This window comes from Cyclopterus lumpus, chromosome 16 (genome assembly GCF_009769545.1).
Source record: "Cyclopterus lumpus isolate fCycLum1 chromosome 16, fCycLum1.pri, whole genome shotgun sequence".
Lineage (NCBI taxonomy): Eukaryota > Metazoa > Chordata > Actinopteri > Perciformes > Cyclopteridae > Cyclopterus > Cyclopterus lumpus.
In genome coordinates, this window is record NC_046981.1 from 10,845,273 (window position 1) to 10,861,915 (window position 16,643).

Below are 16,643 nucleotides of genomic sequence, written 5' to 3' on the forward strand. Positions count from 1 at the left end.
AATAAAGTAAATACCACCTCAGTGGATGAAGCACATAAACCATTTGTACTCTTTGGTTTGTTGAAAGGTTTTATAATCAATCTATTGTTTAGTCTTCACCTTATTGTCTCTCGCCAGTCTTGTTACTGTATACTTATTGACCAATCTACATAACCATAAGAGGCTTCCCCAAATGGTGGCTGCAGTCTAGAAACAAAGTCATAGTATAAAGTCAGTGGTGTAAGCATAAATTAACCTTAATTCCTATTCTACTTTACAAAAACATATAATTATTCCTGAAGACTAGAAGAGACTACAGACAAGTAAATGAAGCAAATGCATGTTTTAGTTCAATATGTCACATGTTGACTCGCCCAAAATCTATCTTCTGAGCATAGAGCAGCACTGCAGACTGTGTGTAAAACGTTTTCAGAGTTAGTTGAGCAATTCCCGACTGGAGTGATCACCTGATCACACTTCAGGTATGGAAAAGAACACACCCTACCCAGGTGTACTTATTTCCAACTGTGCTACACAGGTGGCCCCTTTGTTTTTCATTTTGATTCCCAGTTGTGTGTTGTGTTTTATAAAGTCAAAGTCATTCTAATAATTGATGTTATCGCTGTTTCTACGTGAACTAAACAGAAATAAAGTGAAAGAAATGTAAGACGGAGTAGTTACTAAGTAGTCATCATTTATTACTGTAGGGGAAAAACTCCATCGTGTTTGTGGGTCTCACATTTCCTCCAGTCCAATGGTAACTCATTTTAAACCAAACTGTGTTAGCAGCAGCGTTATTCTTGCTCAAACAACACTCAGAAAACTAAACTCCAGTTTTGATTTAGCATTCCTGTCCAGAGATGCATTAAGCCAAACAGCTCAGAGACTATAATTACCTGTAAAGGGCGTTGACACTCTTACGCAAGGGAAGCTGCCTTAGTGCCAGGAGCTTTTTTTGATGAATCTGCAATAATTGAATACATATACTGTTTGATGATTTACAGGAAGTGGATGATTTGTTCAGATAAAATGTCTTCACATTAGCCTAAACGGATAAAACGTTTCCAGAAGATGAAAAAACAAGAAAGAATGAAGTGCAATTTAACTGCTTCCTCTGTGAAATCCTCTGCTCTTACACACACACACACACACACACACACACACACACACACAAACACACACTGTGTTGTAGTGAAATGTTTCTGGGGCTGTTACCATGGTGAGAGGCAGCGATTACACAGCACAGAACCAGTTTTGCATCCAGTAAAAACTCAAACAGAGCCCCACAGTACACTTAAGCCGGAGGTGGCTTGCACACAATTAACTTTTGCTTTTAATTTGAATGGTTCCTGTTGGAAGTCTCCACGTGTACACACTGCTGCTGTGCAACATACAAAAGTCAAATAATGTTTCAGTTTGTCGGATTAAAAAAATATATTAACACGACTAAAAGCATGCATCTATCAAGTAAATATGTAAATATTTCACTTTGGACATCTGAACAAAATTCCATGGCAATACAACCAATAGTCATTGTTGTTGTTAATTTGAACCTGGTCCAAACACAGACATTAGCATGGCAAAAAAAACAACATCTGTATCTTCTTCTTCCTGCAAATGGTTTCGTCCTTCAAACTAATTTCACAACAACTCATTCTATCACACAGATTGTTGGTCTGTTGTTGAACAACCTTGACTATGAATATAGGTCTGAAACCATTGCATTGTTTTTAATGGCTGAGGTACTGCAGATATTTTTCAGTGGATGTTGTGTGTTTGTGGATTAGGCAGGACATGCAGAAGGGTTCGGCACATTTGATGTGTGCCTTTGAACACACCTGTCTATTTGTCTTTGTTTATACTTGTGCCTGTCTCCCGTGACATTAATACCTACGCCTTTAATTATCACAGGTTTTACCACATAGCAGGTTATGAATAGCAACAACCGAAACTTGTCTGTGCATGATGACTAGAAACCACGTTTATTATTAAGTTCTCGCTCATCCTTTTTGTACTTACTAGTACTTTAGAAAAAGCTGTATTAAAAGCAATGGAGACACAAAGTTGGGCTGACATGTTGTAGAATAAATTGAGATATAAAGACATAGAAACAGTTTGTACACAAGGAGATAAAAGTTGTCGTTTCATGTTGCTAAATGACTCAATAAAGGTTACTGCTTGGTGTAATTTTAGTCAGACACAATGCGGCCACAGTTTGCTGCGTGTTGGACGTGAGACCCTGTTTGTTTATTTCAAATTAGCCACAAAGAAAAAAGACTCGATAACAAGTAATAATGACTTGCAGCAAATTGAGCTTCTGTATTAAAAGTAAAAGTACTCAATTTACAATGGCCCCATGTAGCGTTCAATTATTCATTTATTTACCAGGGACAGTGCACATTAATCAACATTTCAGTTTCCACCTAAATGTAAATGTACCAGAGTTAGCTAGAGAGGGCATTTTATTAGTTGAAATTAGTTGCCAAATTCAACAGTGAACACTATAGTACAACACTCCATCCATTCATCCATTTTCATCGGCTTAATCCGGTGTTGGGTCACAGTGGCAGCAGACCCAGCAGGCTGACCCAGACTTCCCTCTCACCCGCAACACTTTCCAGCTCACTCTGGGGGATACCGAGGCATTCCAAGGCCAGCTGGGGAGTCCTGGGTCTTCCCCGGGGTCTCCTCCCAGTTGGACGTGTGTAACAAGTCCTGTCACAATCCCCGGGTCCCCCTGACAGCTTCCGGCTGATGTAAAGGACAGGGTGGTCAACCCCCTCTACCTGCTGGGACAAAACGTCCCCCAGCCCTCTGTTAGACGCATCAGTCTGCAGAGTAAAAGGGAGAGAGAAGTTAGGTGTATGCAGGAGTGGTTCCCCACAGAGAGCTTGTTTTACCTCCTCAAACACCAACTGGCACTGCTCCGTCCACTGGACCGGATCTGAGGCACCTTTCCGGGTGAGGTCAGTCAAGGGGCTGGTCAGCTCTGCAAGATTTTTAACGAAGCGCCTGTAATAACCCGCCAGCCCCAAAAACTGCCTCACCTCTTTTTTTGTCTTGGGTGGTGGGCAGGCGGCGATGGCGGCACCTGAGGGTGCACATGCCCGGCGCCCAAGTGGTACCTCAGATACCGTACCTCCCTCCGTCCAACTGCACACTTCCCTGGGTTGGCGGTTAGCCCCGCCTGCCTCAGGGACTCGAGCACCGCGCCCACCCTCTGCACATGCTCCGCCCAGGTGGTGCTGTGGATGATCACATCATCCAAGTAGGCGGCAGCATATGCAGCGTGCGGACGCAGCACCCGGTCCATGAGGCGCTGAAAAGTGGCTGGGGCCCCAAACAACCCAAAGGGAAGGGTGGTGAATTGGTACAAACGGAGTGGAGAAGGCCGTTTTTTCCTTGGACTCTGGCGACAGAGAAATCTGCCAGTAGCCCTTGGTTAAATCCAGGGTCGTAAAGAAACGCGCAGTGCCCAGTCGGTCCAGGAGTTCGTGGATTTTGGGACCTCAGGCCCCAGCTCCTCTCTCTTAGATACCGCAGACACCAGAGAAACAGACTCCGCCTCCCTCCATGCTTTCAGAAGGTTCAGGTGGTAGAGCTGTGTAGCTCCGACCCTGTCAGAACGCACCACCTCATAGTCAACATCCCCCACTCGCCGTGTGACCACGAAGGGCCCTTGCCACTTGGCGAGGAATTTAGAGCTGGAAGAAGGAAGCAATACAAGTACCTTCTCTCCCGGTGCGAATTGTCTCAGCCTGGCCCCTCTGTCGTACAGGCGTTGTTGCCGTCCCTGGGCCTGGAGCAAATTCTCACATGACATCCTACCCAATGTGTGGAGCTTTGCTCGCAGGTCCAGGACGTACTGGATCTCGTTTTTGCTGGTGCTCGGCCCCTTCTCCCAGTTTTCCTTAATCAGGTCGAGCACCCCCCCCCCCCCGGAACAAAAGTTCAAAGGGAGAAAATCCCGTGGAGGCCTGGGGGACCTCCCGCAGTGCAAACAACAGAGAGTCAAGCCATTTATCCCAATTACATTCATCTTCATTAATACATTTACGGATCATGGACTTTAAAGTCTTATTCAGACGCTCCACCAGTCTGTGGGTGGTACACACTGGTCCGAATAGACTTAATGCCAAGTAACCCGTAAAGTTCTCTCAGTGTTCTTGACATGAACTGGGTGCCCTGGTCAGTCAGAATCTTTTTCGGGATTCCGACTCGGGAGATGACCTGAAACAGCGCCTGCGCGACACTCTTTTCAGAAATGTTGCGCAACGGCACTGCGTCCGGATATCGTGATGCGTAATCCACGAGGACTAACACAAAGCGATATCTGCGTGCACTCCGGTGAAATGGTGAGGTCCATAGCGATTCGCTCGAACGGAACCTCCATTAATGGCAGAGGACGCAAAGGCGCTCTCGGAATAGCCGGGGGATTTACCAATTGACACTCCGGGCAGGACGCACACCAACGGCGCACATCCGCCCGGATGCCCGGCCAAGAAAATCGGGTCATTATCCGGTCTAGTGTTTTGTCATATCCCATGTGACCAGCCATCGGGTTATAATGAGCTTTTCAGCACCAGCAACAGGGTGTTTTCCTGCCCTGTCTGAGCGTCACGACTCACTCTGCTGGTGGAGTCTCCACGGGAGGCTCCGCCGGTTCCCCCTCCCAGGTCTGCAGTGTCGGACGACCTTGCGTCGAAAAATGTAAATGTTTTTTCCCATCAAAAAATGGGATGTTCTGGTCATGACCAGAACATCCCATTTTTTGATGGCTCTAGCATAGTAAAGTCAACAGCAAGTATTTGGGCAATAATCTAACAAATAGCCCATGTAAGCACAGGCAGCCGGTTCAGTGTTTTTAGCTACCTGACAACATTCACACTCCAGACACCATTGCTTAATGTCATGGTGCATTCCAGGCCAGTAGCACCGCCGATGGACCAATCAGTTGTCCGTTCTATGCCTTGATGTCCATGTGCATGATGTAACTGATGCAGGACCTGGTTCTTGAGCGACATGGGTAGTACCAGCTGGAGAACCTCTTCTCCCTTGGGGCGGCAGACTCTGCAATAAAGCACCCCATCTTGTTCCTTTATCCGGTCCCACTGTCTGACAAGCACAAGAGCTTCCTTGGAGGCCTGGCGTTGTTCCGCTGCATCAGGGCACTTCCGTTTGATCCAAAACCCCAGGAATTCTTTGATGAGTGGGTCCGCTTTCTGAAAAACACGTAAGTCAGACCGAGATTGGCAAGGAAAAACTCAGATGGTGGCCTGTGTAGCCTGATTAATTAGTCCACTTGAGGGCCAGAAACTCAAATTTCATAGAGCTGTAGTTGCTCATGTTTAGCTCTGTAGGTTTAAGGCCACGGCTTGCATAAGCTATGGGTCTAACCTTACCATCCTGTTCTTGTGAGAGCACAGCACCCAGTCCACTGTAGCTGGCATCAACCTCTAGGATGAACGGTAAGGCGAAGTTTGCATAGGCTAAGACTAGAAAAGCCATCAACCCATTTTAAGGCTCTCAAAGTTCTGTCTGCTCACACTCCTCAGTCCATGCAGCAGGTAGACTTTTTCCGGATGATTTCCGGGATTTCCATGATTTGGAGCAAGTCAGTTCAGCAACCAGGCAGGGCCGCAAGCTTGGCAAACCCTTCAACAAAACGTTGGTAGTAGCTTGCAAATCCTAAGAAGGAACGCAACTCAGACCCATGATTAGGACACTACCACTTTGAGACTGCTTCTATCTTGCCAGGGTCTGTGGACACACCATCCCTGGATATGATGTGAACCAAGTATCTCACCTCTGGTCTGAAGGAGCACTTTTCCAACTTAGCACGTGCTGCACTACAGTGGAAGCGAAAACAACAATATCATCCAAGTACAGTAACAACGAGTGACAGTGCTGATCTCCCAAGATCCGTTCTATTAATCTCTGGAAGGTGCTTGGGGCATTGCACAACCCAAATGGCATCCGGTTACACTTGAACAGCCCAAAGGGAGTGCAGAATCCAGTCTTCATTTTGTCCTTTTCTGCGACAGGTACTTAGTTGTACCCAGCGGCCAGGTCAATGGTTGAGAACCAGCTGGACCATGACTAGGGACTCTTCAATCCGGGGCAATGGGAATGCGACTAGGGCGGGGATTGAACTGCCAACCCCCTGATTGAAAGACGGACCTGCTAACCACTGACGCACAGTCGAATAGCAGCAACATATCCTCCTTTACACTCTCTAGCAAAGTGACCAGGCTGTTGGCACCTCCTACAAATGACAGTTGAGGGCTGCGTTCAAAACCCTACCCTTCCTTCTCTGGGGAGAGTTCCCCACTATATCCGGGAGGCTGAGTAGTGTGATACCACGATAGTTCGAGCACACTCTCCGGTCCCCCTTTTTGAAAATGGGAACCACCACCCCGGTCTGCCAGTCCATCGGCACTGTTCCAGACCCCCATGCAACATTGAAGAGATGTGTCAGCCAAGACAGCAAAACAATGTCCAGCGCCTTCAGCATCTCAGGGCGGATCTCATCCACCCCCAGCCAACCAGGCCCGAAAGGCCTCCTTCTTCAGCTTGACGGCTTCCCTCACCCCCAGTATATATATATATATATATATATATATATATATATATATATATATATATATTATATTATAAAATAAATAGTGGTTTGCTTCATTGGCATTCCCATTTAAAAGGTGGTTTTCTTTTGACCTACTTTTATGTCGCTGTGAAAAGAAAAAAAACCTGCATGGCATGACACGCCTGGTTAGACTTGTGTGCAACATGGGACACACCCTCCAAAACTTGCTGTGCTAGTTTTACCAATGAGGGAAATGTTTCTGAAACTTATGGTCAATATTTACACTGAAAGAAGAAAACGGTTTCTTGTTTCATGTTAGGTATATCTATAGCATGTGATGGTTCCCTTATTGTACGGACTAAAAGGAGATTATATTGACCATTCCATTACTTTCAAAAGCTGGTATTACTCATATGAAAGGGGGCTTACGTCAGAAGAAAAGCAAGGAAGAGTGCAAATGTCATTTTGACATTTTGTAAGAAAGAAATACAGAAAGAGGGGCTGGGGCTTGAAAAGAGGATTTGTCAACAACTATTTAAAAATGTTTGTGGACCAAATCAATCTATTGAAGTTATCATACAATTTTTACATGTCTTTTTTCCTTTTAATTTGTTTGTATTGATCTAAATATCCGATACCTGTGCCATCGTTGTGTTAGTGTGTGAATGTGTGTGAATGCACATTACTTTAGATCATAACGAGCAGGAGGTGATGTTTTCCAGTTCTTTTTATCATGAAATAGGACATAAAGATACTTGTTTTGTCCCACTTTAGATTCATTAATTGAGTGCACGCAATCTAGAAAACTTACAGTTAGGGTTAATAAAAGTGTCCCGTAGCCAACCATCCTTCTGGCAGAAGACTGAGCTGCTGCATCAAACCGGCCTCAATAGGTTATCCTGGACAATTGGACTGTGCTGTTCTACTACAGCCATGTGGTTTTAAACTGAGTTATGTTTAATTAAGTTCTGCTTAGACTTTAGAGAAAATATGTTAAGTTTATATATTCTAATGTGTCCCTTTGGTTTGATTTTGTTCCCCATCTTAATTATTGTAAATATCTTGGTTGAAATATGCAAATATGATTTGTAGCTTTCTGCATTGTTATAATGAAATGGGGCTTCTGTCAGAGGGAAAGCAAGAGAGTATATTCTAGTGTTGTAAGTTTCACACATATACGTTTTTCTGGAGAAGAAATGAAGGGAAACAAAGGTGTGGCTTTGAAAGAGGGTGTGTCAACCTCTATTTAAACACTGTGTGTCAGTGCTCTCCTCTCAAAGCCCCCTCTTCCACTCTCTACCTGCACAAGCTGTTATACCATTTTGGTAAGTAGAAATATGTTTTTAAAAAACCCTTTTTGAATTGCAATATTAACCATTTTGCATTTAATTTGTCCAAATACTTGATACCTAATGTAACATTATATGGCATGAGATGCATGAATGACGTGTGGTTTGTGGACAATGTGTCAAAACATGTCAATCTATGAGGAAATAATAGCATTTCTAAATTGAATAGTTTAATAACGATAATCATGAAATTGGTGTGAATTAATCAAATTTAAGCTACCGATGATTCTGGGAAAAAACAACAATGAAAAGTTATTTTAAAAGTCATGCAGTAGGGTGGAAAACTGAAAATCAGTGTCTGACAGTTCCATTGATGAGAAACATCCAGTTAAGTGAGTGGGCAAGAAGTCTTTGGTGAAGGGCAGGACAGCATTCAGATGCCGTGAATTGTTTAAGAAACATTTTGAGACTTTCTTGTCACACCAGACTACCAATTTTCTCCCCGTTGCACCACCAATACTTGATCATGTCTCTTAATTTCAAACCAATGGTAACTAAAACATTCGCTAAAAGATAACAAGGCAACAAAAGAGCAAGATTTAGAAAATAAGAATTTTAGCTTGTCCATTTGTAGAAGAATAAGTTCTGTTCATGTGACAAATGAGGAAGTACCAATCCTGATATTAACCAGTTGCTCATCCAACTCTTCCCAGTATTTTAATTTGATGCTCCAAAGCAGTCCAACCCATGTTTGAAGATGTAATTGTATATGATATAAGATGTAAACATTATTTTTAGCCATAAACACTGATTAAAGTCAACAATTCTTTCTCATTCCAGCCACCATGTCAAAACTTCTTTCGGCAATTTGCCTCATTAAGGAAACCTTTGATACATATGCTAGTAGAGAAGGAGACCAGGCTACTTTGACCAAGGGAGAACTTACAGCGTTGCTCAAAAAGGAGCTTCTCGGTGACGTAAGTAGAACAAAAGCAGCACATTGACAATATAGCTGTCAATGCCTCTTTGACATATGGTTTATGTTTTGGATTCACAACTCCTTCTGTCTTTCTTTTGTTTAGAACGCACCCACCGATGAAGTTGAGGAGTTTTTAGGCAAGCTGGATCAAGATGGTGATGGTGTTGTTAATTACATGGAGTATGTAACTTTTGTAGCATCCTTCTGTATGATGCTTCAAGGAATGAAATGTTAGACACGTTGAGTAAGAACTTCTTTGGGTATTTTAATTTGTTCTAAATGAAAACAAAATGTAATATCCAATTTGCACTGTAGGCTATAACAGTCATGTCATCTTCAGATGTTCTGAGAAGGACAACTTGATCTAACACACAAAGATCAATCTTTTGGGTTATTATGTTGGCTTGGAGGATAATTCAACTGTGATGACTTTGAGTGCAAAACCACTGATGTTCAAATGCAATCGGTGAACAATAAAGAAAATAAATGAATGCTGTCACATTTTGTGAATGCTTTGTGATTGTTCCTAAACAAAATACCAGTATCATTCAAACTTAGACAGTTGACCATCTCTACTGTGCATCTACAAGGAAGAATGATTTTAAAATCGTCTTTAAAAAGCATAATCTGCCTTTTCATTTAATTTACTATATAAAATGTCTCTCAACTCATCATTCAGGGACCCACCCCATGGTGAAATGTTGACTATTATGTAACTCTTTGGCTGCATTGCATTACATGTAAAGCAGGAAATAACATACTAATTATTATTATTATTATTATATCTTTATTTAGGGACCATGTACAGTTAAAACATAAATGGCACCATTTGATGCACTGTACCAGATTGTAGCTACAGCTAATTTGCATCTGTAGTCCCTTGACAGACACAACAAACATAAAACAATAGCAAACAGTACAGGATAAGACATAATAAAAGTGCTGATAGAGCTGCAGCTCTTCACCACGTCAAGCAGGGTGTTCCACTGATTTGTGGCTTTCACAGAAAAGGATGATTGACTGAATGTACCGAAATGGAACGATGCAGTCGCATAAGGAGGCTATTCTGGTGGATCTGATTGACCTCACTGAGCGAATGTACACAAGGTCACCCAGTGGAGGAGGGGCCAAACCATTTAGAATCTTATAGAACATGCACAAATTTGAAAATAGTCTAAAATTAACAAAGCTCAGCATATTGTATTTCTCCAGTATCCCACAGTGATGAAAATCCAATGGCTTTTTGTCCAATGTTTTAAGAGTTTGTTTATATAGGGATTCCAGTGGTCTTATGGTTGTTTCACCAGCCTGCCCCCAATATGTAATGCAATATGACATATAGGAAAGGATCATGGCATGCATACACATTTTGGCAGCATCCAGAGAGAGACTGTTTCTGATATGTTTAAAATTAGCCAAATTATACTTTATAGTTTTAACCATTCTCTTTACATGTTTCTTGCTGTTCAAATTGTTATGCAGTATCACGCCAAGATATTTATGATCAGTAAAAATGTCAATCCTTTCACTTTTGATAAGAATATCAGCATCAGGAGGTTATGTCTTGATTTTGGAGAAAAACATACATTTTGTCTTGTTGACATTGAGACTCATATATGATTGATTAAGCCAGTGTGTGATCCTTTCCAATGCATTTGTTACCTTGTCAGTTGCTATCTCAGTAGTTTTTGCATGTGTGTAGACAACATTGTCATCTGCATATATTTGCAGTTCTACATCATGACACTGTTCAGGGAGATCATTGATGTATAAACTAAACAATAAGGGACCTAATGGAACACCCATTGTGCATTCCCTGTTTCCTATACAGTGTATCACAAACTTTAACACATTGCATCCTGTTCAATAAATATAAAGACATCCATGCCAGTGCTTCAGATGAGAAGTTAAATTTAGAGAGTTTAGATATTAAAACATCATGATTGACTGTATCCAAAGCTGTACGCAGATCTAAACATACAGGACCAACTACTCCTCCTTTGTCGAGCCTTGATTTAATTTGTTCTATTAAGTGCAAGGTGCCCTCGATGGACTGGCGGCCTGTCCAGGGTGTCCCCTGCCTTCGCCCTATGTCAGCTGGGATAGGCTCCTGCGCCCCGCGACCCTAATGAGGATAAGCGGTATTGAAAATGGATGGATGGATGGAAGTGCAAGGTAGCCGTTTCTGTGGAATGATTAGTTCTAAAGCCAAACTAATAATACTAACATTTGCATGTGGTCCTTAAAACACTAAGTATGAATTTAAAACTATAGTGGCGTATACAAAGTGTGGATGAAATCAAATAAAACCTTAATACTCCGTAATCTTCATACACATGTCCGTGAAGACTTCGGTAATTGTGCTGTGTTCTACGTTCTCATGATCACCACTAAATTGTCCAACACAAATACTTTATGCTACTATGATGCCCCTTGTGTTTAAAGCTTTCACTCTGAGGCGTCCATAACATTTATTTCCCTTTGGTCTTGTGTGGCTGAAACAATGAGCCTAATAAAGAGGATGAGAAGTATTTCCAATCCAAAGTTTGGGCACAACTGGCTGACAGTCAGACTGGTTCATAACATTGATCATTTAGTCAGAAAATAACACTGACTGACTCACAACTTGTTTGTATACTATTATCTGCCCTGCCCAGTGGTGTATAGTAATGAAGTAGAAATACTTTGTTACTGTACTCAAGTCGTTTTTTTGGATATCTGTACTTTACTTTACTATTTATATTTCTGTTGACTTTCACTTTTACTTCATTACATTTTGCAAAGAAAACTGATACTTTCACTACCATACATTTCCCCCGAAACCTTTGTTACTCGCTACAAAATCAAATCTATTTTTAGAACAAAAATGAATCATGAGAGCAACGTCGGGGACTATGGTGGAACACAGACTCCAAGCAAGCAGGTTTTGGTGAATCAGTGGTCCTAGTTTGCAAGTTAAATCATTGGTTAGTCAGTGTTATTGCGCAATTGCAAACTAGTGCGTTAATTTTATTCCCAGTGATGCCCAGGATGCTAACTTAGCTAGCGAGTGACTACATGAGTAGAAGACTGATTTCATGATGGAAGCAAAAATCGAAATACCTGCTACTCCCCCCACAAACGACGGTGGTGAAGAAGACCAACAACGGATTGGAGTATATCTTTGGCGGGGGAGGGGGGAGACAGGTGTCTGATCTTCTAATTTAGCTATACATAGTGTATGTTAGGCTAATGTTCATTAGCTATCGTAAAATCAAATGAGACAATTAGTGTAGTAGACAGGCCACTAGCGAGTTAGTGAGCTGAGGAAGTGTTGATAGTTGTGAGATTGTTGATTTGAGTCATCTTAGCTATAGTCATTGCAGCACTAGTTGGCTAACGTTAGCTAACTTAACGTTAGCTAGCCACCACACCATAGGATTGACAGCAGCTGCAAGAGAGCCGCATTACAATAATATCAAAAATAGCAGAGAAATGGGTTGCCCAACTTCTTGTAGAGCATCTCAACAAAGACCATCCCCTGTTGTATCCTATGCAGTTTGGTTTTCGTGCCTACCACTCGACTGAGACGGCCCTGTGTGTCCTCATTGAAAAGATCAAGGGTCTGTTGTACAGGAATGCATGTGTCGGTGCTATCTTTTTAGATCTCAAGAGAGCTTTCGACACTGTAGATCACCAAATCCTACTGTTCAGGTTAACCCATTTCAACTTTTTCACCCATGCTCTTAACTGGTTAAAATCATACTTATCCAACAGAAAACAAGATGTTACTGTAGATGGTGCTAGGTCTCCCTGTCTTGAATGTCCTGTAGGTGTTCCTCAAGGGTCGGTCCTTGGGCCGCTTTTATTTTCCCTGTTTATTAACACACTACCCAACTCCTGTCAGAATATACATACACAGTTGTACGCGGATGATGCTGTAATCTTTACATCAGCTAAAAACAACCAAGAAGCTTTACGCATCCTATCATCCGCTATGTCTGATGCCCAGGCTTGGCTCACTAAATCCTGCATCCTGTTGAATGCTAAACAAACTGTGTAAAAAATGTATGATTTTCTCCATACGTGCCCAAAAAATAACACACTCAAACATATTTGTAAAGGGAACAGAGCTAGACTTAGTAACCGAGTTTAAGTACCTAGGGGTAATTCTAGACTCCACCCTGACCTTTAAGAGCCATGTCAAAAAGGTAGCGACCTACATCAAATTCAACCTACTAAACTTCACGCACATCAGAAACAGTTTGACAGAGAACACAGCAAGGACATTCCTATATTCGATGATCTTCGCAAATTTAGTGTACTGTCTGACCAGCTGGTCACTCACGTGCACAACAACACTCAAACACATAGAATCTCTGTATAAGAGAGCACTCAAAGTCTTTGACAATAAACCGCAAACCCATCATCACTGCCACATCCTGAACAAACATAAGTTTTTAAGTTTTAACAACCTTCTCAGCCTTAAAGAAGCCAGCATCATTTACGACGCCCTAAATGGTCTGGCACCTCCTCCGCTGAACGACTACATCGAACAGAGACTCGTCTGTGGCCCAGCGACTAGAGTCACCAGAGCCTCCGACAGAGGCGATTGTGTCATCCCACAGAGGTGCACAACCTTTGGTCAGATGGTTCTGTCGGTCAAAGGCGGCACCCTCTGGAACACATTACCATCCTCTGTTAGGGAGTGCCCAACCTTCAGCACTTTTAAAAAGCACCTGAAGGGATGGCAGTTGTCCACCCAAACTTGTGCACATAGATAGTTTAACCTGGGTTAGCAGTATTCATACTGTCATGGATATGTGATGTATTAATGTTATATGATTTCTTTATATATATATATGGGCTGCACGGTGGTGTAGTGGCTAGCACTGTCGCCTCACAGCAAGAGCGCCGCAGGTTCAATTGTGTGTGATTGATCATGTTTTGATATTTGAGCCTTTTCAATTCAATTCAGTTTATTTTGTATAGCCCAATATCACAAATTACAAATTTGCCTCAGAGGGCTTTACAATCTGTACACATACGACATCCCTGTCCCAGGACCTCACATCGGATCAGAAAAAACTCCCCAAAAATAACCTTTGACAGGGAAAAAAGGGAAGAAACCTTCAGGAGAGCAACAGAGGAGGATCCCTCTCCCCGGATGGACAGAAGCAATAGATGTCATGTGTACAGAATGAACAGCATTTACAAAGTTACATAAACACATTACATGAATATGACAATGTATGAATGGAACTCCAATCCATGAAACAGAAGGAGGTAGAGAGGAGGGGGGGCGGGGCGCATCAGCAGGGCCAACGCGGGAGGCTGGCTCACCAGGCATCAGACACCTCCAGGTCCAATGGACCCTATGAGACGTGAAGTCACAACGACTCCGGGGAGGAAGCAGAGTTAATAAGGTGCAATGGAGAGATGTAAATTCATCCATAAGGAGAGAGAGAAGAGGAGATAGGTGCTCAGTGTATCCTAAAACATCCCCCAGCAGCCTATAAGCCTATAGCAGCATATCAAGGGGCTCGACCAGGGCAAACCTGATTCAGCCCTAACTATAAGCACTATCAAACAGGAAAGTCTTAAGTCTATTCTTGAATGAGGTGACTGTGTCTGCCTCCCGGACTGAAAGTGGAAGCTGGTTCCATAAAAGAGGAGCTTGATAACTGAAGGTTCTGGCTCCCATCCTACTTTTTAGGACTCTAGGAACCACAAGTAGCCCCTCATTTAGTGAGCGCAGCTCTCTAGTGGGGCAATATGGTACTACAAGCTCCTTAAGCTATGATGGTGCATCACCAATCAAGGCTTTGTAGGTGAGGAGAAGAATTTTAAATGTGATTCTTGATTTTACAGGGAGCCAGTGCAGAGCAGCTAATACAGGAGTAATGTGATCTCTTTTCTTAGTTTTTGTGAGTACACGAGCTGCAGCATTCTGGATCAACTGGAGGGATTTAAGAGACTTATTAGAGCAGCCTGATAATAAGGAGTTGAAGTAATCTAATCTGGAAGTAACAAACGCGTGAACCAGCTTTTCTGCATCTCTTTGAGACAAGATGTGCCTGATTTTTGAAATGTTACGTAGATGAAAAAATGCAATCCTTGAGATTTGCTTAACATGGGAGTTAAAGGACAAGTCTCGGTCAAAGATAACGCCGAGATTCTTTACAGTGGTGTTGGATGCCAGGGAAATGCCATCTACAGAAACCATATCACCAGATAATTGATCTCTGAGGTGTTCAGGGCCCAGTAAAATAACTTCAGTTTTGTCTGAGTTTAACATCAGGAAGTTGCAGGTCATCCATGTTTTTATGTCTTTAAGACATTCTTGAATTTTAGCGAGCTGGTTGGTCTCCTCTGGTTTGATCGATAGATATAATTGAGTATCGTCTGCATAGCAATGAAATGTTATGCAGTGTTTCCTAATAATATTGCCCAAAGGAAGCATATATAAGGTAAATAAAATTGGTCCAAGCACAGAACCTTGTGGAACTCCGTGATTAACGTTGGTGGTCATTGAGGCTTCATCGTTTACAAATACAAATTGAGATCGATCTGATAAATAGGATTTAAACCAACTTAGTGCGGTACCTGAAATGCCAATCGACTGATCCAGTCTCTGTAATAGGATGTCATGATCAATGGTGTCGAACGCAGCACTAAGGTCTAATAATACCAGTACGGAGATGAGTCCTTTATCTGATGCAATTAGGAGGTTATTTGTAATTTTCACCAGTGCTGTCTCTGTGCTGTGGTGTTTTCTAAATCCTGACTGAAACTCCTCAAATAAACTATTCTGATGTAGGAAGTCGCACAACTGATTTGCGACTACTTTCTCAAGGATCTTAGAGAGGAAGGGAAGGTTAGAGATTGGTCTGTAGTTAGCCAACACCTCTGGATTAAGAGTGGGCTTTTTCAGGAGAGGTTTAATTACAGCTACTTTGAAGGAATGTGGTACATGCCCTGTTAGCAAAGACACATTAACAATATCCAGCAGAGAGGTGCCAATTAAAGGCAACACGTCTTTAAGCAGCCTCGTTGGGATGGAGTCTAAGAGACAGGTAGACGATTTAGAAGTAGAAACCGTTGAAGACAATTGGTCTAGGTTAATGGGAGAAAAGCTATCCAAATATACACCAGGGCATACAGCCGTTTCCAAGGCCACTCCTCTTGACAGATCGGCAGTAGTTGAGGGCAAGAGATCATCAATCTTGCCTCTAATAGTTCAAATCCTTTCATTGAAGAAGTTCATGAAGTCATTACTACTGAGGTCTATAGGAATACACGGCTCCACAGAGCTGTGACTCTGTCAGCATGGCTACAGTGCTAAAGAGAACCCTGGGGTTGTTCTTATTTTTCTCTATTACTGATTAGTAATAGGCTGCTCTGGCATTACGGAGAGCCTTTTTATATGTTTTACGGCTGTCTCGCCAAACTAAGCGTGATTCTTCCAGATTGGTGGAACGCCATATGCTTTCGAGCTTTCGTGATGTTTGCTTTCGTGATGTTTGCTTTAGTTCGCGGGTCTGAGGGTTATACCAGGGAGCAAACCTCCTTTGCCTCACTGTCTTTTTCTTCAGTGGGGCTATCGAGTCTAGTGTCATTCTCAGTGAGCCTGTAGCACTATCGACAAGATGATCAATCTGGGACAGACTAAAGTTAGCACAGGAGTCCTCCGTCACATTGAGACGTGGTATTGAATCAAATGCAGAAGGAATCGCTTCTTTAAATTTAGCTACAGCACTGTCAGTTAGACATCTGGTGTAGAAACTTTTGACTTAACGGTGTATACTCCGGAAGTATAAACTCAAAAGTTATG

At 42.4% G+C, this 16,643-nt stretch overlaps 1 long non-coding RNA gene across 1 annotated transcript; it reads left to right on the forward strand.

Annotated features, from left to right (window-relative positions):
* The first annotated feature begins 7,841 nt into the window (after positions 1-7,841).
* On the forward strand, positions 7,842-9,329 carry LOC117745619. Its single transcript, XR_004611250.1, has 3 exons — positions 7,842-7,887; positions 8,692-8,828; positions 8,934-9,329. It is a non-coding gene; the product is annotated as an uncharacterized LOC117745619 (long non-coding RNA).
* The last annotated feature ends 7,314 nt before the right edge of the window (positions 9,330-16,643 follow it).